Below are 25,505 nucleotides of genomic sequence, written 5' to 3' on the forward strand. Positions count from 1 at the left end.
CACTGAAAATGCTCTGGGGGGAAAAAATCTGTCTTTCTGTATAACAACATATATATTTCCCTTTGGATTTTTATTGCACCTTAGAATCCATGATTAAGGAAGAAATGGTTAAGTATTTTACTAGAGAAATGTAATTAGAAGCAAACTATGGAAAGGAGAGGGGCAAAGCAAGCAAGCTGAGAACTGGGAGGAAGTGTGACTATTCTGTGCTATATATAAGAACTTTCAAGACTTTAGGGACAACCCCTCAAAATTAAGAGGCTTCCAAATCTGTCAGCTTCCAAATCAATAGTGAATGAACTCAAGCATGAGAGTCTTGAGCTGGGGGGAGGAAGGCATGGACCAATTAACCAGTTGTGTGTGCAAATTTAGGGTCCGACTTCAGCACCTGCCAGGTATGCCTGGCTCCCCAGAATAGGAGTAGCCCCTAGCTTTCTGTCCAAGAGATCTCGAAATGTCTTTGGAGGGTAGCAGCACCAGAGGAGAAACGTCTGGTCTGGAAGGAATCTTGCCCTGGATATTGCATATCCATCTTCACAGCAGCAAAGGAGGGACGCACCACCTCAGACCAAACCCTGGCCAGGCCAGCTCTCTGGTGGCCGTGGTGCCCACGCCAGGCACAGGGATCATGATAGTTGACGTGCTGCAAACCAGCTGTCCTGGTTGGAGTACGTGTGGCTCTGGATCACCTTTCTGGGCCACTCGAGGAGCCTCTTTCTGCTCTCCATCCCATGGCCTACTATTCCTCTCTCCAAGTGGGCATCATGGTGGGATGGATCAGCCTCTTCCCCGAGTGACTCAACCTCCTCTTCGAGTGCTTTCTTTTTGGAGACAGGCCCTTTTGGTGGGCCCATGAGTCTGGGCACTATAGCTATTCACCTGTTCCCCTCTTCTTATGAAACTGGTCCAGGCAGCCCTTCCCAGACTGTTCCTGTGGGAACAGCCCTCTGGCCCATAACAATGGCTGTCTCTTCTCAGCTGGCCACTTGGATCCACAGTCACTGGGTGAGGGTGATACCTAGCTTGGCTTATTGACTTTCCTTGGCCGTCGGCTTGTCCTGGGTCTTCCTCTTAGCATATTTCCCTCACCAGGACTTGACTGGCCTAATAACTGGTGCTGTCCTGGGCTGGCTGATGTCCCCTAGGTGCCCACAGAGTGGAAGCTAACCTCCTGTGGGTTGTCCTCACTGGCCTTCTTGCTGGGCGCCAGCCATGTCTATTGGACTCTCTTTACACTGGGCCTGGATCTTTCTTGGTCCATCAACCTAGCCTCTAAGTGGCATAAACGGCCCAAGTGGGTACACTTGGACAGCCAGCCCTCTTTCTCCCTGAACCTGGGCCTGGGCGTCACCCTGAGCTCTCCCTGCCATGCCCAGGTATGGTGGGTACACCTGGGATGTGGCCAGAAGCTAGCTTGCCTTGCACTGGCCACGGAGCTGCTGGCCCCCTGGACTGGCTGGGCTCCCCTCATCAGCTCAGCCTTCTCTACATCCGCAGGCACACTCTCTGGCCACACCTGGTCATGGCCCTCGCATCCTGACTGGTGCACACATTCAGGGCCCAAAGCATCACCTATCTGCTCTTCCTGACTCTAGGCCCTCCTACTGCCACCTTCTCTCTCATGAAGCCAACACTCCATGACCTCCATTCTCCCAGAGGAAGCCCTGGCCACTTCTGGGCCCCACCAGACTCTGCTCCTGATGAATTTTCTACTTTTCCCACCCCTCGTCTCAGTCCCCAAAAAGGGCCTTCTTTCTCCCGGGAAGGATGGTGCTCCTGCCTTCCCTCCCAAATACCCAAAGAGCAAAGGCAACGGCAAGACCAATGGGTTCCTGGAACACTGTGAGGGGCTCAGAGTAGCCCCAGTAAAGCCCTTCCAAACCTCTGGGAAAAAAAGAAAAAGAGAGAAGGCCAACAATCTAAAAAAGTGAAGACCTTAGAGTTCCTTTAGTGGTACAGACAACAGATATTTAGAAGCACAGTGATATACCAAACGGTAAAGTAATGTTCAGAATAAAGTTCAGAACTGTCTGGATGACAAGTAGCTATGTGTTTTCTTAAAATATCTGATTACTCAGAGGCTAAGGTAGTTCATGCTTGTGTACTGGGGAAGCAGCACTGCTACTAGAAATTTTGTTAAGATAACAAATATGTAGTATCAGGTGATACTGTGAAAGAAACTAACCATACAATAAATGCTTAAGGAAAATAAACATAAGAAAAGCATTCAAAGAGAGATTATGGTTTTGTTCACATTACTAAAGAAGTGGTATTCATACTGAAACTAGACGTTTCTGACTCCCTGTACCACCCCCACTCTCCATATGTGAAGCCCTGGTATCCACTCAGGGAAGCTAATCTGTGGGGACCATATTCTTAATCTGAGTTTTCAGGTTCCTGTTTGGCTCAATGAATGGAAAGTCCCATCAAGAAGACTGAAGGGAGAGAAGGGAGCGAAGTCAGGGTGTTTCTTCTCTGCATGAGATCACCTTGGGCTGGCCGTCTCCCTTAAAGGTCAATAAGCCCTCAAAGGTGACTTTTTATAAAGACTCCCTTTCCTTCAAATTCTGGCAGTTGCTCCTTTCTCTCATCTCCTAAGGCCTGTATTGAACAACAGCTGTTAGCCCTCACTACCTGCATGGCCACAAACGGTTCCCCTCCTCTCCACTCTGCCCACGTGTTTGTAGTTAGTGCCTCTAGAAAGAAGACTTTTTTGAACTGTCCTGGTGTCACCGTGCCATCTGTTTGCTCTTGGGAGATGGGCAAGTGCACTGATGCACTACAGCTCTCTCAGTTCCAGTTACTTAGGTCGTGTTCTTGAGTCCAGAGAGCCCTCCTCCATGGCTCTACATTTCCATGGTCACAGGCCATTTCTATTTCACTACCAGCCTCCATCCCTGCTGAAATCAAGCAGTTTCAGGGTAAAGCATTTCCACTAACACTACCAAAATTCATGGCCTTTATTCTTTCCATTCCTCTTTCATCTGTTTCAGGGGGCCCACCACTATATGTCTCCTTTTCCCAAGCAACTAAGAATCCTTGGAATTGGGGTGACTGGCAGTATATAAATGGAGGTTGTCATGGTGCTGTTCAGGCCAACCCAACTGCAAGGAACTCATATTCTATCCTTTTATAACAACGGAGTCCATAGTCCATTTTGTGATGAAACATGGGGCCATTTCTATTAAGACAATATACGATCTACCCTGGTGGCTCAGATGGTAAAGCGCCTGCCTGCAATGTGGGAGACCTGGCTTCGATCCCTGGGTCAGGAAGATCCCCTGGAGAAGGAAATGGCAACTCACTCCAGTACTCTTGACTGGAAAATTCCATAGATGGAGGAGCCTGGTAGGCTACAGTCCATGGGATCACAAAGAGTCGGACACGACCAACAGCTTCACCAAAAAAAAAGAAAAAATCTACCCCATTAATACCCATCCACCAACTAAGTAATAGAATAGAATGAAGCTAGTGCATATTTTAGTTGCTTGCTACTTAATCAGAAGTACTTGACATTAATATCATTTTGTTTTTTTAATAACTGTGACAACACATAACTACTGAAACTTTACTAGCAACTTTTCATTTCTAAAATTCTATAAGTTATATTTCATCTACAGTATCATTCACCAATGTGGGTCTCTCATACACAAAGCCTTAGGCTGCAATCTCCAAAGAGAGTTACTGTAAAATATGGATGCCTAGATCATTTGCATGATTAATGAAAATATGTTTTAGAATATTAAACATTTAAGATGTTAGCATTTAGTAGGCTTTCAGACAGAAGTTAAAAGACTATTAGAATGACTGATGAATTGCTACAGTACATTAGCCCTCGGAACAGGGAATGTGCTAGAGGACATTTATGTAACTTCTTAGCATTTTTTTTCCCCTCCCTTTTCCCCCTTTCCAACTAAGCTGTCCTTTTGTGACCTTGGTCCAATTGTAAATGTCCAAGCATAGAATCTGGCAAAGTTCTGAAGACTTGAAAATTACATGGAAAGCTATCACCAGAGGGAAAGAAGGGAGTGGCATGAGCCAGGGCTTCGTACGTAATATCTGACACATAGTAGGAGAGGAATAAAATGTGGTGAAGAAATACAACCTCCTTTCTCCTGGTGCTGAGGGTCTTACCTCAACACAGAGGGAAAATGAAACAGAAAATTCCTCCCTGGTTAGTGACAAGGTCACTGACAGGTTAGCTGTTCATAACTAGGGAATGCAGACACACTTATTCTCTCCAGTTGTTAGGAACTGTGTTTCAAAATGAAACTCCACATCCCGATGTCTTTCTGGAGCCTTTTATCTTTGATTGCTACGGAGCTTATCAGCACCCATTTGGTCATTTATTTCCTCCTCTTGTTATACTTAGAGGTGAAATATACCAGAAAGGACTGTCAAGGAAGTGTTTATATCCCTTCTGGGTAAAAAGTAAAATACCATTGAAAAGGTAGGACCACAAGAAATACCAGAATAAATTCTGAAGGTAGGAGCAATAAACTGCTTAATGGCCTTGCTGTGGGGGAGACAATTAACATTACTTTAATTTATGTGAGGTATTATCATGAAGTTATGAGCTCCCTCTCTGAGCCCTACTTGCCAAAGCCTACTTCTTTAGGCAGCATTTTTCCTTAAAGTGTTATTTAGTTTATAAATCTCTATATAGCATCCTCATTCCTGTGTCAGTGAGCATAGAGAAAAGTACACCGTTTTACATCAGCCAGCATCCCACTACATAGTCATTAATACAAGAGTAAACAGAGCAAATGTAGCAGGCTGAATAACTGCCCCCAAAGACAGAAGATCCTAATCCATAGAAACTCATAAGTGTTACCTTATTTGGGGAAAAGTGAAAAAAATGAAGTGGCTCAGTTGTGTCTGACTCTGCAAACCCATGGATTGTAGCCCATGGAATTTTCCAGGCAAGAGTACTGGAGTGGGTTGCCATTTCCTTCTCCAGGGGATGTTCCTGACCCAGGGATCAAACCTGGGTCTCCCACATTGCAGGCAGAGGCTTTACCTTTGAGCCACCAGGGAATCCCTATTTGGGGAAAGGGTCTTTGCAAATGTCATTAAGTTAAGGATCTAGAGACAGGGAGATTATCCTGGATTATCTGAGTGGGCCCTAAATGAATGCAATCCAAGTGTCCTTATAAAAGAGAGGAAGGATATATGACCCACAAAGAGAAGGCAATGTGAAGACACAGAACAGATTTGAGGATGCTGGCTCTGATGGCTGGATATGTCCATAAGCCAAGGAATGTTAGCAGCTAACAGAAGCTGGAAGAGGCAAGGAATGGATTTTCCTTTAGACCCTCCAAATGAAGTGTGACCCTGCAGATATGCTTTGGATTTTGGTTCAGTGATATTGTCCTGGACTTTTGCCCTTGAGAACTAGGAGGAAAGAAATTTCTGTTTTTTTAAGTTATGGATTTTGTGTTATAATCACAGAAAACTAATACAATAAATAAACCAGGTTTAGCCTTAAACAAAAGGATAGTGACCCCTACTCATGGTCATTACTAGTAGACCATGGGAAAAACTATATTATTAGCATCAAGTTTAATACCAAACTATACCAACATATAAATCCTTTGAAAACTATATATATATATATATGTATATATATATATATATATATTATGCTTTACTTATACATGTGTTGTGTGAATGTATTCAAGCAAACCCTTTTTTTAAATAGGACAAAAATCTCCTTCAATAAAATAATGAACTTCTGAATATGACATGCATGCTCAGTCACTAATTCATGTCCAGCTCTTTGCAAGGCCATGGACTGTAATCCGCCAGGGTGTTCTGTTCACCGATTCTCCAGGCAAGAATACTGGAGTGGGTTGCCATTTCCTCCTCTGGGGATTCTCCTGATTCAGGGATTAAACAAGTCTCCGGCATCTCCTGCATTCGCAGGCAGTTTCTTTACCACTGAGACACCTGGGAAGCCTCTGAATACGACAGTTAAGTATTTGCTATTTTTACCCTTAAGATGTCTTAGGATCTCACTTTTTAAGAATATGCTTTCTTTCATCCCAATATGGAACATAGCTGCTATGGACTTAAGAGCATAATGCAAGTTTAAAACGTTCTTGCAAATCAAAAACATCCTGACATTGGTTTTATTAAGAACAGAAGTTTCCTTTAAGCCTTGGAAATATTTATTTTGCTGAAAGAAAAATGACATTGTTATAATGATTTATTCCTTAGTTTATTCATTAAATATTTATTAAACATGTTCTAGATCCTGGAAACTCTAGTAGAGTTCTGGAAACTCTACTCAGCTCTGGGAATAAATAGCAAGATGAATGGCAACAGCTTCTATTCCCAAAGAGTTAAGAGTCCAGTGTCCTCCTTTGGCAAATGTGTAAATAAATAAATACCTATGAAAAGTGATATGCTAGAATAGCGATATAGGTAAGTGGTGTGGAAGTAGGATTTAAAAAGAAGTCATTCATTTCAGAATCAATGGCTCAATATGCTTGAGAACAGTTAAATGGTGCCTAGGTATATGCGGTAGAAAAAAAATTTAACACATTTCATTGGAAAAGTATCTTATTCCTTATTTTGATGCCAAATACTTGGGTCATTTGTAGTCAAAATCATATTCAGGGTTGTAGTAGATAAGATTCAATGTTTTTAGATTCTGGAAAACAGAATTAGCAAACTGTAGTAATTTTCTCATAGTTTCAAAAACAACTTCTTGTCCAATAAAGGTTGCTTAATTAAAACTTACCCAACTGAAACGCCCATTTATCTGAAACAAATGTTTGTGCTATAGACATCAACCAACTCTTCACATGAGTAGCTAACAATAAACAATGGAATGATGCTCAATGAATATCAATTAAAACAAATTGCTCCCAATAAACTTTGTCCTAAGAGAAAATACATTCTGCCTGTGCACTTTTTCACATGTGCCAGTGTATGTGTGTGCGCATGCACACACACACACACACATATACACACAGCTTTGTCATTGTAACTTGTCTTCTTTAAAAGGTCGATTAGCATTAACTTCATCTTAAAGATTGTATCTTCATTTTATCACTGAACCTAGTTCTAGTCTCTGATTAGACATGAATTTCAAATAGGACTAGCTGCATAATGGGAGATGGCCAGAGTGCTTAGAATATTGGCCCAGCGCAAAATGAAAATGCAAGGCCCCTTGTTAAAAATTACTAAGAATTTTAAGACAGCAATAGCAGAGCATTAATCTGAATGTGGGGGCTTTGTGAGAACAGAGTTCTATGCAACAATATAAGTTACATGCCCATAAAGCGAGCCCTGGTTTCAGGTATTCCTTACCAATAGTCTCTGTTTGCATTCTCCCAAGGACCATACTACAGGTGATGAAAATGAAAATAACCTGCCTAAAAGTCACATTATGATCAAATAGTCTTTGCACCAGCCTATATTAACTATGAGGGCATTGTTGGGCATCCATTAAAATTCTATTATGATCAAAGTTTTCCATACTTACTTGATGTTGCTTTTATCTGTTCTATCCAGCCTTACTCATATAATCTATAAGGCAGAGAAAAGGCCATGTGTTCACCAAACTATGCCTATTAGGCTCCTGGGCGTATCATGAGCCCTCTTGCATTCAATTCAGTCCATGCGACCGGTTCTGAGCAAAGTTAGGGCTTGCACCATAAGATCTTCTTTGAGGTTCATGTTCTTCCCTCACTGGGTTTTCCACACTCTTTCTGTGCTTCCCTACCCCTTCAGCTATATACCTGAAAGCAATTAACTCTGAATTGTGGAGACTATAGGAAAAGTCTGAACCACTGAGTTTTACTTGGAGAGAGCCATTCAGGAATGCTGCTTTGGTCTAAGTTAGAGTGCCACATAAAATACTATCGTAAGCCACTTATGTTCCCCTGGGGACACCCAGGTGGCACAGTGGTAAAGAATTCATCTGCTAGCTAACATAGGAAACAGAAGAGATGTGGGTTCGATCCCTGGGTCAGAAAGATCCCTTGGAGTAGGAAATGGCAACCATTCCAGTATTCTTGTTTGGAAAATTCCATGGACAGAGGACCCCTGGCAGACTATATAGTCCATGGGGTCACAAAGAGTTGGACATGACTGACCACACATGCATGCATGCATTCCCTTAATATTCTATGTTTGAGAGCATAATATTCTGAGGCAGGGAGCACAGTGCCCAGAGCTGTATCAAGTTCTTTAAGAGATTCTGATACAACTTGTGAAAACCATTGCTAATGTCGTCTTTTTGGTGGGTTATAAGTCAGTGTGTTATTCGTATTATCTTTTGAGGTTGTTTGCCTGCCTGCCCTGTGCTGTCGTGTCTGACTCTGTGACATCATGGACTGTAGTCCACCAGGCTCCTCTGTCCATGGACTTTTCCAGGCAAGAATACTGGAGTGGGTTGTGAAGTCGTTTAGATTCTCATAATAGCATACATTTATAATTTTCAAAGGACTTCTTAGGTGGCACTAGTGGTAAAGAACTCACTTGCCAATGCAGGAGATGCAAGAGACTCGGGTTAGATCCCTGGGTCAGGAAGATCCCCCAGATGAGGGCATGGCAACCCACTCCAGTGTTCTCGCCTGGAGAATCCCATGGACAGAGGAGCCTGGGGGGCTACAGTCCATACAGCTGCAAAGAATCGGACACTAGTGAAGCAACTTAGCATGCATAATTTTCAAAGCATCTTTCCTACGTATTTTTAGAGGATTCTAAATGAATTATCAGGGATAGAATGACCAATAACAACAATGACCCTTTGTCAAACATCTCCGCAAACCTCATAAATCGTCACCTGCCTGCTGGTAGACTTACAGACCTCAGAAATTCAAATTAAATAGACACCCTGGAATCAGGCTGAGGCAAGAATCTGGGAACACTGTTCTCAGGAAACTCAGAGCCTGGTATTATTGTTAGGGACAAGGGGAGACGGCCAAGGTGCTTAGAATAATGGCAAGTGTTCTTTTCCCTTTGGCTGCAGAATGTCAGTATTTATGGGAAAAAGTCGATCAAGTACTTACTGGATCTGCTTAATCAAGCATAATTGTCACCATGTGACTGGCAGGAAGCTCCCGTGTGAGATGGTGCCAGAACCAGTATGCAAAGATCTACCTATACTGTAGATAATAAGAGGGAAAATAGCTTTTCCTCAGCACAGGAAATCAACATGAAGCAATTAAGAACACGGGTTTTCGAAATATGAGAGATTTAGGTTCAGACTTAGTTTCAGGACTTATTTGCTTCAATTTTTAGGCATCTAAGCTTTAGTTTATTCCAATGTACAACACAAAAAGATGTTAACGCTTTGCAGAGGCAGAGTTGTAGCTGAAACAAGCTTAAACAAGTAAGACACCCAGCATGACTTCTACATTTTACTTCTGTCACTTTCACTCTTTGTGTCAGTGATATTATTTTTAATAAGAATAATACTTAAGAATTCAGAATGTAGAAGTACTCTTGTTGGGCACTCTCAAGTTTATACCGTAAAGAATGCTCTTAAACATCCTTCCTGATCTCTCTAAAACTTAGAAATTATTTTTCCAGATGTTTTCCAGACCCAGTGCCAAGCATTCATAGTTACCTATTTCCCCTAGAAGCTAGGCTTATATTCCAAATAAAACTTCAATTGTCCACACACTCAAAAGTTGTAGGAAATAATTCATTAAATATTGAACTATCATATTCATACCAAAGGAGTTTAATGAGAGAAATTATGTCCTTATCCTAAGTCTTAAAAAGGACTCTCTTGACCCCAATTTATAGTTTTTCACAAAGTGTTTCTTTTATACAGCTTTTATAAATGTTGTATTTACTATACTTTTAGAGCTCTAGGACAGGTTCCCCTGAACAAAGCCACCAGATTCTTCAAAATATAGGCTAACTACATAAATTTAAGGATTAAAAGTACATTTCTGAGATATGAGTCAGGCAACACATAAATTTTTATTAATAAAATATACTTTTTTCAATAATTTTAAAAGCCAACATATTTTAATGTGTACTGAAATTTTGATAAAGAACAAATTCAGTTATCCAACAAATTTATTTTAGATGAACTAAAGGCAATTTAAATCTTGAATAGCCTACATCTGCATAAGATCACAGACTAAACTCTATGACAGTAACTAAAAGACCTAAATATTTTTAGAGTAGTTAAATAGTATAAAAGAAAAATAGCTATTTCTGCATTAAGATTGTTTCATGAAATGTTGTTGTTTGATTGCTAAGCCTGTCCAACTCTCTGTGACCCCATGAACTGCAGCACACCAGACTTCCCTGTCCTTCATTATCTCCTAGAGTTTGCTCAAACTCACGGCCATTGAGTCAGTGATGCCATCCAATCATCTCATCCTCTGTTGCCCTCTTTTCCTTTTGTCCTTAGTCTTTCCCAGCATCAGGGTCTTTGCCAGTGAGTTAGCTCTTTGCATCAGGTGGCCAAAGTATTGGAGTTTCAGCTTCAGTATCAATCTGTCCAGTGAATATTCAGGGTTGATTTCCATTAGGATTGACTGGTTTGATCTCCTTGCTGTCCAAGGGACTCTCAAGAGTCTTCTCCAGCACCACAGTTTAAAAGCATCAGCTCTTCAGCTCTCAGCCTTGTTTATGGGCCAACTCTTACATCCATACATGACTGCTAGAGAAACCATAGCTTTGACTGTACAGATCTCTGTGGGCTAACTGTAATCTCTGCTTTTTAATATGCTGTCTAGTTTTGTCATAGCTTTTCTTCCAAGGAGCAAGTATCTTTTAATTTCATGGCTACAGTCACCGTCTGCAGTGATTTTGGAGACCAAGAAAATAAAACTTATCACTGTTTCCATTTTGTCCCCATCTATTTGCCATGAAGTGATGGAACCAGATGTCATGATCTCAGTTTTCTGAATGTTGAGCTTTAAGCCAACTTTTTCACTCTCCTCTTTCACTTTCATCAAGAGGCTCTTTAGTTCCTCTTCACTTTCTGCCATTAAAGACATATCCTCTGCATATCTGAGGTTGTTGATATTTCTCCTGGTAATCTTGATCCCAGCTTATGAGTCATCCAGCCTGGCATTTTGTGTGATGTACTTTGCATATAAGTTACATAAGCAGGGTAGCAATATACAGCCTTGATGTACTCCTTTCCCCAACTTGGAACCAGTGTGTTTGTACCATGTCCGGTTCTAACTGTTGCTTCTTGTCCTGCATATAAGTTTCTCAGGAGACAGGTATGGTGGTCTGTTATTCCCATTATTTTAAGACTTCTCCACAATTTCTTGTGATGCATACAGTCAAAGGCTTTCGCATAGACAAGGAAGCAGAAGTAGATTTTTGGAGGGAATTCCCTTGCTTTTGCTATGATGCAGCAGCTGTTGGCAATTTGATCTCTGGTTCCTCTGCCTTTTCCTTTTTAGTGAATTGGGAAATTCAACAAATAAACTTACACTTGTTGCCTTTATTGTGGGCTTACAATAGGAAATGTGTCTATAGACCTACCTGTAGGAGTCCAGAAAATATTAACTGATTACTCTCTGAATAAGTAAAAGTCTGTTAGACTCTTGGAATACAGAATTGTAAGATATGTGGTCTACGCTTTCAATAAATCTGTAATCTGGCTGGGGAGGTAGGACAAATACTGTAGACTAAAATAGCATAACAGCCCTCTAACAAAAGGCCAAACCTCCAGGACAGAGTGGTAGCTATAGAGTTCAGAGAAGGAAGGATCCCTAAGACTATAAGATTTGGACACTTACCTTCTAAACTGAGATACTCCGGTTCTCAATTTATAGTTTCAGAGGAAAGGGGGAAGCCATACATAAATATACTAGGTAGCTGTGTAGTCCCCACTTTCACTGCATTAAAACTTTAAATTGAATATATAAATTCAGAATATGTTCTCCTCTAGGAGTTTTATAGTTTCTGGTCTTACATTTAGATCTTTAATCCATTTTGAGTTTATTTTTGTGTATGGTGTTAGAAAGTGTTCTAGTTTCATTCTTTTACAAGTGGTTGACCAGTTTTCCCAGCACCACTTGTTAAAGAGGTTGTCATTTTTCCATTGTATATCCTTGCCTCCTTTGTCAAAGATAAGGTGTCCATAGGTTCGTGGATTTATCTCTGGGCTTTCTATTCTGTTCCATTGATCTATATTTCTGTCTTTGTGCCAGTACCATACTGTCTTGACGACTGTGGCTTTGTAGTAGAGTCTGAAGTCAGGCAGGTTGATTCCTCCAGCTCCATTCTTCTTTCTCAAGATTACTTTGGCTATTCGAGGTTTTTTGTATTTCCATACAAATTGTGAAATTCTTTGGTCTAGTTCTGTGAAAAATACCGTTGGTAGCTTGATAGGGATTGCATTGAATCTATAGACTGCTTTGGGTAGAATAGCCATTTTGACAATATTAATTCTTCCAATCCATGAACACGGTATGTTTCTCCATCTGTTTGTGTCCTCTTTGATTTCTTTCATCAGTGTTTTATAGTTTTCTATGTAACTCCTAGAGGAGAACATAGGCAAAACACTCTCCGACATAAATCAAAGCAAGATCCTCTATGACCCACCTCCCAGAATATTGGAAATAAAAGCAAAACTAAACAAATGGGACCTAATGAAACTTAAAAGCTTTTGCACTACAAAGGAAACTATAAGTAAGGTGAAAAGACAGCCCTCAGATTGGGAGAAAATAATAGCAAATGAAGAAACAGACAAAGGATTAATCTCGAAAATATACAAGCAACTCCTGCAGCTCAATTCCAGAAAAATAAATGACCCAATCAAAAAATGGGCCAAAGAACTAAACAGACATTTCTCCAAAGAAGACATACAGATGGCTAACAAACACATGAAAAGATGCTCAACATCACTCATTATTAGAGAAATGCAAATCAAAACCACAATGAGGTACCATTACACGCCAGTCAGGATGGCTGCTATCCAAAAGTCTACAAGCAATAAATGCTGGAGAGGGTGTGGAGAAAAGGGAACCCTCTTACACTGTTGGTGGGAATGCAAACTAGTACAGCCGCTATGGAAAACAGTGTGGAGATTTCTTAAAAAACTGGAAATAGAACTGCCATATGACCCAGCAATCCCACTTCTGGGCATACACACTCAGGAAACCAGATCTGAAAGAGACACGTGCACCCCAATGTTCATCGCAGCACTGTTTATAATAGCCAGGACATGGAAGCAACCTAGATGCCCATCAGCAGATGAATGGATAAGGAAGCTGTGGTACATATACACCATGGAATATTACTCAGCCATTAAAAAGAATTCATTTGAACCAGTCCTAATGAGATGGATGAAGCTGGAGCCCATTATACAGAGTGAAGTAAGCCAGAAAGATAAAGAACATTACAGCATACTGACACATGTATATGGAATTTAGAAAGGTGATAACGATAACCCTATATGCAGAACAGAAAAAGAGACACAGAAATACAGAACAGACTTTTGAACTTTGTGGGAGAATGTGAGGGTGGGATATTTCAAAAGAACAGCATGTATACTATCTATGGTGAAACAGATCACCAGCCCAGGTGGGATGCACGAGACAAGTGCTCCGGCCTGGTGCACTGGGAAGACCCAGAGGAATCGGGTGGAGAGGGAGGTGGGAGGGGGGATCGGGATTGGGAATACATGTAAATCCATGGCTGATTCATATCAATGTATGACAAAACCCACTGGAAAAAAAAAATAAAAATAATAATAAAATAAAATAAAATGAAAACCTTTGGGCATGCATTGGAAAAAAAAAATTCAGAATATGTCAAATTGTAATAAATATGATCATATACTAGCTAAGCTATTTCTGAAGTAACAACTACTTAGCTGTATACAATACGATTTATGGGAGGTACTGTCAATTAAAAATCAAATAACCACTAATTACACCAGAATGAGTTTCAGTTTACAATAGAAGATCAACGATTCATTTCTATATACCCTTTTCATTGAGTTTTGTGGAAAATTGCTTACTTTTTAGTAATTAGGATATTTTCAGCCTATATAATTTTTTTCATAAGGTTTTAAAAATTATGTTGTATAACTTATTAAGTGATTAGTTATAGAGTCCTGTTAGACGGTAGGTGCTAGGGATATTTAGAGACCAAAAATAAATTCTAGACCTTCAGGGACTTATCATTTAACTGGGGAGTCGGGATTTAAATGCAATATAATAATTCTTTGAATTATTGTATCTTTATACAAAGTGGCCAAAGAATTCTGTTGAACTAGGTGTCCCAATGTTTATAATATTCCCAAACCAACAAGGAATCAATTCCATTTTTCACTGACTGTGAACATTGGAATGATGCTGACATACCCTTCTCTGATTTCAAATTCCCCAAATTTCCATTATCTGCAATAATATAAGACAAGGCTGAAATCCTGGGAGAAAAGAATTTCTAAGCATTAGTAACTTGAGTATCATAGATAATTGTCATCCAAAAATTGCATACAAAGTACTTTAATGCTGATGGTCAAGAAGAGGGACTCCTGTTTTCATGGAATCATAGATATCAGAGATGAAGAGGTCCTGGAGAGGATCTATGCCAATGTAATCACATTACAGAAAAGATCTGAGGCCTTGAGGGGTGAAGAGATAGATCCATGGTCACACCTATTCACAAATAAGAAGAATTCAGATTTGCACTGTGATCTTCTGGAACTAAGTTCACTCTCTTTCCTTCATACTATTCTGCCTCACCCGAGGTGAAACACAGGTCATTGGACAAAGTTGGATATTTAACATATATATGTTAACATATATTTAACATATATATGCTATTTGAAGTTATGGCCCATCAGTACCAAGCAACTTCTCTAGTACTTGCAAACCCTCTGAAATGTGTTTCCTAAATAAGACATGATCACTAAGTAGGAAGGAAATAGAATCACTAGTCCAGATATCACTGATCTTAGTAACAGAAAAATTAAATATATATATATATATATATATACATATCAGCAATATAATGTTTGCCTTTTAGAATCCTTGTGAGTGTGCTATGCCAGAATAAAAGGGTTTTTGAGCTACAGGAGGCTTTAAAAATTTTCCCACCACTTCATGTAAAATACTAGATCTATGCTAGCCAATTTAAAGAAATATCATACCTCCTATAAGGTGTTTTGAACACCATCAGAGCCTGTGAAATAACATTTTGATTAGCAAAGTGAAGATGAATCACAATTACTGGCAAAGAGTTGTGTTACAGTTTTACTCAAACCAAGAACAATTGGTTGATAAGGGGTGAGGCATCAAGAAGAAAGATTCATTCTACACACTGCATTCTGATTAGGCTCCTGGATCCCTGCATTTAAGACCCATGCTTTCCCCAGGATTCATCATGGCCTGATGATAATTACAAAGGTATGGTAATCGAAGGCCCTAAATCACACCTGCAGAGTAGATCTGCTGTCACTGCAAGAATCATTTCATTGCAAGCTGGCAGGGAGGATGTGCTAGCCTTTCAACTGGCAGAGCAGGCCTCTTGGCTGGCACAGCAACCAGCTCTGCCTCAAATCTTCCTGAGCTACGCCCCGCTAGAGTAATTTGGCTAATTGAAAATGTCTGTCTTTGGAGAAATCTTTCATAATATTACTGTCATTTGCAGGTTGCAAAGGAAGCTCTCTAGAGCTGCAGTGCTGCCTGGCTACATACAAAGCACCCAGTGATGAAGGTCCCATCCAACGAGTCCACTTAGACAACAGGCCGTCCAATGACCTGCCAGCCATCCTCTCGTGCCAAAAGGCAAAAGTGAGCAAAGTATCTTGAGTGGATATGTAGCCTCTAAAAGCAGGCAATCTTGATGAGGGATTCCCAGGTCACTCTAGACAGTTCCAGTTATCTCAAGTACTGTGGAACTGGAATATCCCTGAAGGAAAATTTGCCAACCATCTTCAATGGGCTTCCCTGGTGGCTCAGATGGTAAAGAATCCTCCTGCAATGCAGGAGACCTGGGTTTGATACCTGGGTCAAGAACATCCCCAAGAGAAGGGGATGGCTACCCACTCCAGTATTCTTGCCTAGAGAAGCCCATGGACAGAGGAGCCTGGTGGGCTACAGTCCAAGGGGTCACAAAGAGTCAGACATGACTGGGCAACTAACACATTCACTTTTAACTTTAAAAATAAAGTTATGGCACAGGCCACTTGGGAGTAATAAGCAGGGGGAGTTTAAAATCAGAGCAAAAAATTCTTTCACAATTCTTTCACAGTTTTGGCAGAGACCACAGATGAGACACCATGTGTTAAAAGTTGTATGGAAAACAATTTTTAATAAAGTCACAATAAACATGATTTTACATTCAAGTATTCTTATTTCCTCATCATTTCGTCTTTAAAACACAGAACCGATTTTCCTTAACTTTCAAAGCACTAATCTATTAGAAAATGTGCAAGGTTTTGATTCTTACCTTGAAATGAGAGGTTAAATTTCATACTGACTATGTCTACCCAAATAAATTATACCAAAATATATCATTGGATTTGACAAAACAAGCTGAGAGAATTGGTGGGACAAAGAAATCAGTCTCTGAGGAGAAAAATAATTTTTGTTCTGTTCTTCCTTTCCAGCCCAGCTCAGCCTTAATTGGCCTCCAGTTCCCCCTTTTCCTGTGTCTCTTAGTCCCTTATCTAATCCTGGTCTCATTATGTTCTGTTGGTCTCACCAATCTTCCTGCATCCAATGACTTGCTCTCACTTCCCCTGTATACCTCTTCCCTGAACACCACCTGGTTTATTTCCAGCCCGCCTTTCACCTTGTGGTTTATTGTTTCAAAGTCTCCTTGGCCACCAAAACCCAGAAATTACAAAACCCTTACAAATATTTCAGGCAGAACAATCAATCTAAGAGCCCCCAAAACACAGACCTAATCTTTGGGATCTGATGTTATGATCGATGTGTCTCTCCTCAAAGCTCATTTCTAAGGGATCTTAAAACATGCCTTGCTAAGTGTTCTCTTATATGTTCTGGGATGAGTTCATCTGTTTAAAAGTATATGCCAGCTCAGAAGAGCTACCTTCCAAAGTTTATTTGTAAGTCAATCCTTGGGAATTCTAGATGTCTTTTCTAACGTAAACTATCTTACACAGATTGGTTTAAGTTCCAGATCAATTCTAGCCCACAAAGTGTCTGAAAAATAATACTAAATTAAAAGATATTGGAAGCCTATTTGGTTAGAGAAAGGTCCATATAGTAAAAGCCATGATTTTTGTCATGTATGGATGTTAGAGTTGGATCATAAAGAAGGCTCGTCACCAAAGAATCGATGCTTTCGAACTGTGGTGCTGGAGAAGATGCCTGAGAGTGTCTTGGACGGGAAGGAGATCAAACTAGTCAATCCTAATGGAAATCAACCCTGAATATTCATTGGAAGGACTGATGCTAAAGCTGTAGTTCCAATACTTTGGCCACATGATGCAAAGAGCCAACTCATTGGAAAAGACCCTGATGCTAGGAAAGATTGAGGGCAGGAGGAGAAGGGGGTGACACAGGATGAGATGGTTGGATGGCATCATCAACTCAATGGACATGAGTTTGAGCAAACTCCAGGAGATAGTGAAGGATAAGGAAGTCTGGTGTGCTGCAGTCATGGGGTTGCAAAAAGTCAGACACAACTTAGGGACTGAACAACAGCTATTTGGTTAGAGCTGGAAGGGAGTATGGAGATTATACAATCCAACTATTTTACTTTATGGATAAGAAAACCAAAGCTAACATTTCCATTTCCAAATAGCATCCAAGAGGCAGAACTTGGATTCTCTAATACTGCCTGGCTTTATCTCAGTTATTCCATACACAGTCTTGAAAGACTGGTATTACCCATAAGAGGAAAGTAAAGCTAAGAGAATACAGTAATTCAGCTCAGTCACATAGTTAATATCAGTAAATTGGTGGAACTGAGGTTTAATATCAGTTTTCTCAGAATTCATGTATGTTCCACTTCAATGCCCTTCATCAATATAAGTCATACAGTTTCATTGAGGATCTGAGGCATCATTACTCTATGTAGGATCACATTTCTTTTCCATATCCCATGTGAAAAAGGTCATCCTTCTCATTGTGAATCCAAACCACTAGTGATGGCCCTGTGTTCTAAGGTGGAAGACAAAAGAGAAATCTGTGAATAATAAATAAAGAGGTTAAACTGAATCTTGGATGAGAGTAATTTTTTTGAATCCACATTCTTTTCCAGTGACTGGCCTATATTATCTCTTTTTCCTTACACAGCCCAGTTTCTTCAGAGTTGTCTAAACTTGTTTTCTCCTTTCTATTTTCCAATTATGGCACAACTCACCATAGTCAGGAATTTGACCCACCACTGCAATTGCTCAAACAAAGATCACAGTGCCTTTTAGATCACTGAAATCAGTGTATTTCAGTCTATTAAATACATCATTAAAATACTGTAATTAAAAGACAGCAATTGGCAGAATGGATTAAAAATATGATTCAACAATATGCTGTCTATAAGACAGCAAGTTCAAAGACACAAACAGGTTGAAAGTAAAAGGATGGAAAAAGATACCATGTAAATAGTGCACCAGAGACAACTGAACTGGTTTTCAAAATCTCAGAGCAAATATATTTTCACTCCACACAAAACAGACTACACATGCTTCTCAAGTGCAGTTAGAACATTCTTCATTATACACTTAGGTGGTAAAACAAACTAGATTGAATTTAGAATTTAAGGTAATACAAATTATGCTCTCTGACCATAATGAAAAAAAATTCCTAGTGAGAAACAAGTTATTAAACATGATTTTAGAAGAAATAGAAAACCTGAATACACCTATAACAAGCTAACATACTGAATTAATATCCAAAAATTTCCCACAAAGAAAAGTCCACAATAGGATAGCTTCACCAGTGAATTTTGTTAAACGTTTGAAGACTAATTAATACAAATATTCCCAAAATCTATACTAAAAATAAAAGAATGGAATATTTCCCAACTCATTGTATAAGGACAGAATTATTCTTATACCAAAAGCTGAAAATGTACCACAAGACAGCCCTATTTTTTTTTTACTAATATAGAGATAGTAATCCTCAATCAAAACACTAGCAAAACAAACCCAGCAGTATATAAACAAGACTATACACCATGACCAAGGGGGATTTATCCCTGTAGTGCAAGCGTGGTTCAACATAAGAAAATCAGTCTGTGTAACAGATCAAATTAATAGAATGAAAAAAATTTTTTCAATAATTTCAACAAAAACAGGAAAAGCATTCAAAAAAATCCAACTCTTCCATGATAAAAAATACTCATTAAGCTAAAAACAGAAGGGAACTTCTTCAATATGGTAAAAGAGCATTTATATAAATCCCACAGCAAACTTCACATCACATCCAAGATGGCAGAGTAAAAGGATGTGCGCTCATCTTCTCCTGCGAGAATTCCAAAATTACAACTCACTGCTGAACAACCATCAACAGGAGAATATTGGATCAGACCAAAAAAAGATACCCCACATCTGAGGGCAAAGGAGAAGCCCCAGAAAGATGGTAGGAGGGGCAAATCACGTTTAGAATCAAACCCCATACCTGCCAGAGATGCTCAGAGGGCTCAAACAAAACCTTGTCTGTACCTGGAGACCCCACAGAGAATAAGCCAGACCTGCCTTTGAGTGCTTAAGTGTCCTCTGCAGAGATACGGGTCAGCAGTGGCCTGTCACAGGGGCAGGGGCTCTGGGTGCAACAGACCTGGGTGTGGCATAAGCCCTCTTGGGGGAGGTCTGCATTAACCCCACCATAGAGCTGCCAGAACTTACACAGGACTGGGGAAACAGACTCTTGAAGGGCACAAACAAAACCTTGTGTGTACCAGGACCCAGGAGAAAGGAGCAGTGACCCCACAAGAGACTGACCCAGACTTGCCTGTGAGTGTCCAGAGGTCTCCAGCGGAGGTGTGGGTCAGTGGTGGCCTGCTGCAGGGTCAGGGGCACTGAGTGTGGCAGTGCATGCATGGGAACTTTTGAAGGAGATCACCATTATCCTTATTACCTCCACCATAGTTTGGTGTCAGGCCAAACAACAGGGAGGGAACACATCCCTGCCCATCAACAGAAAATTGCATTAAAGATTTATTGAGCATGTCCCCACCCATCAGAAAAAGACCCAGTTTCCTCTGCAGTCAGTCTCTCCCATCAGGAAGGGTCCATAAGCTTCTTATCCTTCTCCATCAGAGGGCAGACAGAATGAAAACCACAATCACAGAAAACTAATTAAACTGAGCACATGGACCACAGCCTTCTCTAACTCAATGAAATGATGAACCATGCCATGTAGGGCCACCCAAGATGGATGGGTCATGGTGGAGAGTTCTGACAAGATGTGGTCCACTGGAGAAGGGAATGGCAAATGACTTCAGTATTCTTGCCTTGAGAATCCCATGAGCAGTATGAAAAGGCAAAAAGATAGAACACTGAAAGCTCAACTCCCCAGGTTGGTAGATGCCCAATATGCTACTGGAAAATAGTGAAGAAATAAATTCAGAAAGAATAAAGAGACAAAGAAAAAGCAAAAACAACACGGCATTGCCTTTCTTTGGGATTGGAATGAAAACTGACCTGTTCCAGTCCTGTGGCCACTGCTGAGTTTTCCAAATTTACTGGCATATTGAGTGTAGCAATGCCAAAGAATGTTCAAACTATCACACAATTGCACTCATCTCACATGCTAGCAAAGTAATGCTCAAAATTTTCCAAGGGAGGCCTCAGTAATACATGAACTGTGAACTTCCAGATGTTCAAGCTGGATTTAGAAAAGGCAGAGGAACCAGAGGTCAAAGGATTCAAAGGATCAGATCTGATAGACAGAGTGCTTGAAGAACTATGGGCGGAGATTCATGACATTGTACAGGAGGCAGTGATTAAGAGCATCCCAAGAAAAAGAAACGTAAAAGGCAAAATGGCTTCTGAGGAGGCCTTACAAATAACTGAAAAAAGAAGAGAAGGTAAATGCAAGGGAGAAAAGGAAAGATACACCCATTTGAAGGCAGAGTTCCAAAGAATAGCAAGGAGAGATAAGAAAGCCTTCTTCAGTAGTCAATGCAAAGAAATAGAGGAAAACAATAGAATGGGAAAGACTAGAGATCTCTTCAAGAAAATTAGATACCAAGGGAATATTTCATGCAAAGATGGGCACAATAAATGGCAGAAACAGTATGAACCTAACAGAAGCAGAAGATATTAAGAAGAGGTGGCAAGAATACACACAAGAGATATACAAAAAAGATCTTCACGATCCAGATAAAAATGATGGTGTGATCACACACCTAGAGCCAGACATCCTGGGATGTAAAGTCGAGTAGACCTTAGGAAGCATCACTATGAACAAAGTTAGTGGAGGTGATGGAATTCCAGCTGAGCTATTTCAAATCCTAAAAGATGATGCTGTAATGTGCTACACTCAATATGCCAGCAAATTTGGAAAACTCAGCAGTGGCCACAGGACTGGAAAAGGTCAGTTTTCATTCCAATCCCAAAGAAAGGCAATGTCAAAGAATGCTCAAACTATCACACAATTGCACTCATCTCACATGCTAGCAAAGTAGTGCTCAAAATTTTCCAAGGGAGGCCTCAGCAATACATGAACTGTGAACTTCCAGATGTTCAAGCTGGATTTAGAAAAGGCAGAGGAACTAGAGGTCAAATTGACAACATTCGTTGGATCATTGAAAAAGCAAGAGAGTTCTAGAAAAACACCTATTTCTGCTTTATTAACTATGCCAAAGTCTTTGACTGGGTAGATCACAGCAAACTGTGGAAAATTCTTCAAGAGATAGGAGTATCAGACCACCTGAGCTGCCTCCTGAGAAATCTGTATGCAGGTGAAGAAGCAACAGTTAGAACTGGACATGGAACAACAGACTGGTTCCAAATACGAAAAGGAGTACATCAAGGCTGTATATTGTCACCCTGCTTATTTAACTTATATGCAGAGTACATCATGCAAAATCCTGGGCTGGATGAAGCACAAGCTGGCATCAAGATTGCCGGGAGAAATATCAATAACCTCAGATACACAGATGATACCACCCTTAGGGAAGATGATACCACCCTTAGGGAAGAAGGTAAAGAAGAGGAAAGTGAAAAAGTTGGCTTAAAGCTCAGCATTCAAAAAACCAAGATCATAGCATACAGTCCCATCACTTCATGGCAAATAGATGGTGAAACAACGGAAATAGTGAGAGACTTTATTTTATTGGGCTCCAAAATCACTGCAGATGGTGACTACAGCCATGAAATTAAAAGATGCTTGTTCCTTGGAAGAAATGCTATGACCAAACTAGACAACATACTAAAAAGCAGAGACATTACTTTACCAAAAGATGTCTATCTAGTCAAAGCTATGTTTTCTCCAGTAGTCATGTATGGATATGAGAGTTGGATTATAAAGAAAGCTGAGCGCAAAGAATTGATGCTTTTGAACTGTGATGTGGAGAAAACTTTTTAGAGTCCCTTGGACTGAAAGGAGATCAAACCAGTCATCCTAAAGTAAATCAGCCCTGAATATTCATTGGAAGGACTGTTGCTGAAGCTGAAACTCTAATACTTTGGCCACCTGATACAAAGAACTGACCTGACTCATTTGTAAAGATCCTGATGCTGGGAAAGATTGAAGGTGGGAGAAGGGGATGACAGAGGATGAGATGGTTGGATGGCATCACTGACTCGATGGACATGAATCTAGCAAGCTCCAGGAGCTGGTGATGGACAGGAAAGCCTGGTATGCTGAAGTCCATGGGGTTGCAAAGAGTCAGACACGACTGAGCTACTGAACTGAACTGAACTGAACTGAACATATACTGATAGAAGGCTCTTTCCTCGTAAGATCAGAGACAAGACAAGGATATTTGCTCTTGCTATATCAGTTCAATACTACATTATTATAGGAGTTTGATAATTTGGTAAGAAAAAAAATTAAAGGCATCCAGATTGAAAGGGGTAAAATTGTATTTATTAGCCTATGACCTGTTCTCCTATACAGAAAATCCTACGAAATCTACTTGTCTTGCCTGGAGAATTCTATGGGCAGTGGATTCTGACAGGCTAGAGAGTCCACAGAGTCACAAAGAGCTGGACATGACTGACAGACTGAGTACACACAGAAGAAATCTACCAAAAAATTAAAAAGTATTGGAATGAACTTATTAGCTCAGCAAGGTAGAAGCAAACAAGATCAATATTTAAAAACCAATTGCATTCCTATTCACCAACAATAAGCAATCTAAAAATGAAATTAACAAAACTACTCCCGTTGTAATAGTGTGAAAAAGAATAAAATACCTAGGAATTAATTTCTAAAAAGTGCAAGATAGGTACACTGAAAACCACAAAACATCATTGAAAGACACTAAGACCTAAATAAATGGAAATATATGGACATTCGTGGATTTGAAGACTTAACATGGTTAAGATGGCAATAACCCCCCTCAAATGATCTATGCAACCAGTGCAATCCAAAGCAGTATACCTTCTACCATTTAGGGGGAAACTGACCCACTGATTCTAAAAGTCATGCAAAAATACTGATTCTAAAAGTCATATGAAAATTGCTTCATCTATTGCTTTGACACAATAGACAAAGCAATCTTGAAAAAAAACAGATTTGAGCTACTCACCCTTCCTGACTTCACAACACTGGCATAAGATTATATATTCATATATAATATATATGAATATATACATATATATATGTACATATGTATATGTACATATATACATTTGTATATATATATATACAGTGGAGTAGAATATAGAGTCCAAACAGAACATTCACACATGCGTGCATGTTCAGTTGTGTCTGACTCTTTGCAACCCCAAGGAATGTAGCCTGCCAGGCTCCTCTGCCCATGGGATTCTCTAGGCAAGAATACTGGAGTGGGTTGCCTTGCCCTCCTCCAGGAGATCTTCCCAGCCCAGGGACTGAACTGGCATTTCTTGTGTCTCCTGCATTGAGCAACTGTGGATTCTTTACCAACTGCACCACCTGGGAAGCTGCTATTCATGGCCACTTGATTTTTAACAAGAGTGCTAATGCAATACAATAAGAAAGGAATACTACTTTCAACAAATGATGCTAGACAACTATATATTCTTTCCACATGGAAAGAATAAAATTGAGCCTGAATCTACAAGACACAATGTAGAAAAACTAACTCAAAGTGGATCATATCCAAAAATGCAAGAGCTAAAACTATAACATGCTTAGAGGAAAACATAGGAGTAAATCTTCCAAACCTTAAATTAGGCAATAGTTTCTTTGATATGACACAAAAAGCACAAACACTAAAATGAAAATAGATAAATTGGTTTTCGTCAAAACCAAAAACTTGTGTGTTACAAAGGATACCAGGAAGAAAACGTAAAGACAACACCAAGATTGGAAGAAAATATTTATAAATCACATATCTGGTAATGGACTTGTATCCATGAAATACAAAGAATTCTCACAACTCAACAATGTAAGAAACAACTCAGTTTTTAAAATGTACAAAAGATTTCGACACGCATTTCTCCAAGGATGATATGTAATGGCCCATGAACACATGATAACATGTTCAATATCATTGGTTTTCAAAAAATGCAAATCAAAATTACACTGAGATACTAATTCACACTGACTGAGGTGGCTAAAATCAAAAGGACAGATAAAAATGTTAAGAATGCAGAGAAACTGCACCCTTCATGCATTGCAGTGGGGATGTGAAATGGTGTAGCTATTTTGGAGAACAGTTTAGTAGTTCTTCAAAAAGAGTTCCCATAGAGTTAAGTATAGAGTTACTTTATGATTCAGTAATTCCACTCCTAGGTATGTATCCAACATTGAAAAAAATATTTCCATTGATATCAGTGATTCTATCCACTCTAAATTTTCAGCCCAGACTTTCTATCCAATGACTTATTTTCAGTGTCTCACATGAATCTCCAACTCAGCCTGTTCAAAACTAAATTCATTTTCACTCCAAAATCTTATCCTCTACTCAGAGCTCCACTATCCATTTAAAAATCCAGAAAAGACCATTGACTCTTCCCTCTCCCTCATATTTCACACACAGTCAGTCACCCAGTCCCATCGACATTAGTGCCAAAGCATAACTCTCCAAGTTTCCTCCTTCCGCTTTACCTCCACTTCCACTGCCTCCAGACCTGGACTCATCTCCTTTCACAGAGTTATTATCATCAGGATTCTAACTTAACTCCATACTTGATCTCCTCCAATTCATTCCCCAGACTACATTCTAAAATGCAAATCTGATTACACCGCTCCCCAGTTGAAAATTCTTCCCTGGCTCTCAAGTACTTTCCAAATGAAATTCAAACATTTAAACTGATTTTTAATTATCTGCTCCTACCTAATTCTCCAGCCTTCTCATTCATCACTCCACCACTCCCACCTCATTACCCAATCCTCTGGTGTTGGGAGATTGCTTTCAGTTTTTCCAATGTGGTTTTTTCTCATACTTTTTGAACTAATCCACTTCCCTTCCATATATCACACCCACTC

At 39.9% G+C, this 25,505-nt stretch overlaps 1 long non-coding RNA gene and 1 pseudogene across 1 annotated transcript in view; one reads left to right on the forward strand and one right to left on the reverse strand.

Moving 5' to 3' along the window:
* The window catches only part of LOC133049885 (uncharacterized), a 73,828-nt gene that overhangs the window by 16,881 nt on the left and 31,442 nt on the right, over nt 1-25,505 (reverse strand). The gene's annotated exons all lie outside the window — the stretch shown is intronic.
* On the forward strand, nt 455-1,540 carry LOC133050163 (glucose-6-phosphatase 3-like; annotated as a pseudogene).

This window comes from Dama dama, chromosome 31 (genome assembly GCF_033118175.1).
Source record: "Dama dama isolate Ldn47 chromosome 31, ASM3311817v1, whole genome shotgun sequence".
NCBI classification, from domain to species: domain Eukaryota; kingdom Metazoa; phylum Chordata; class Mammalia; order Artiodactyla; family Cervidae; genus Dama; species Dama dama.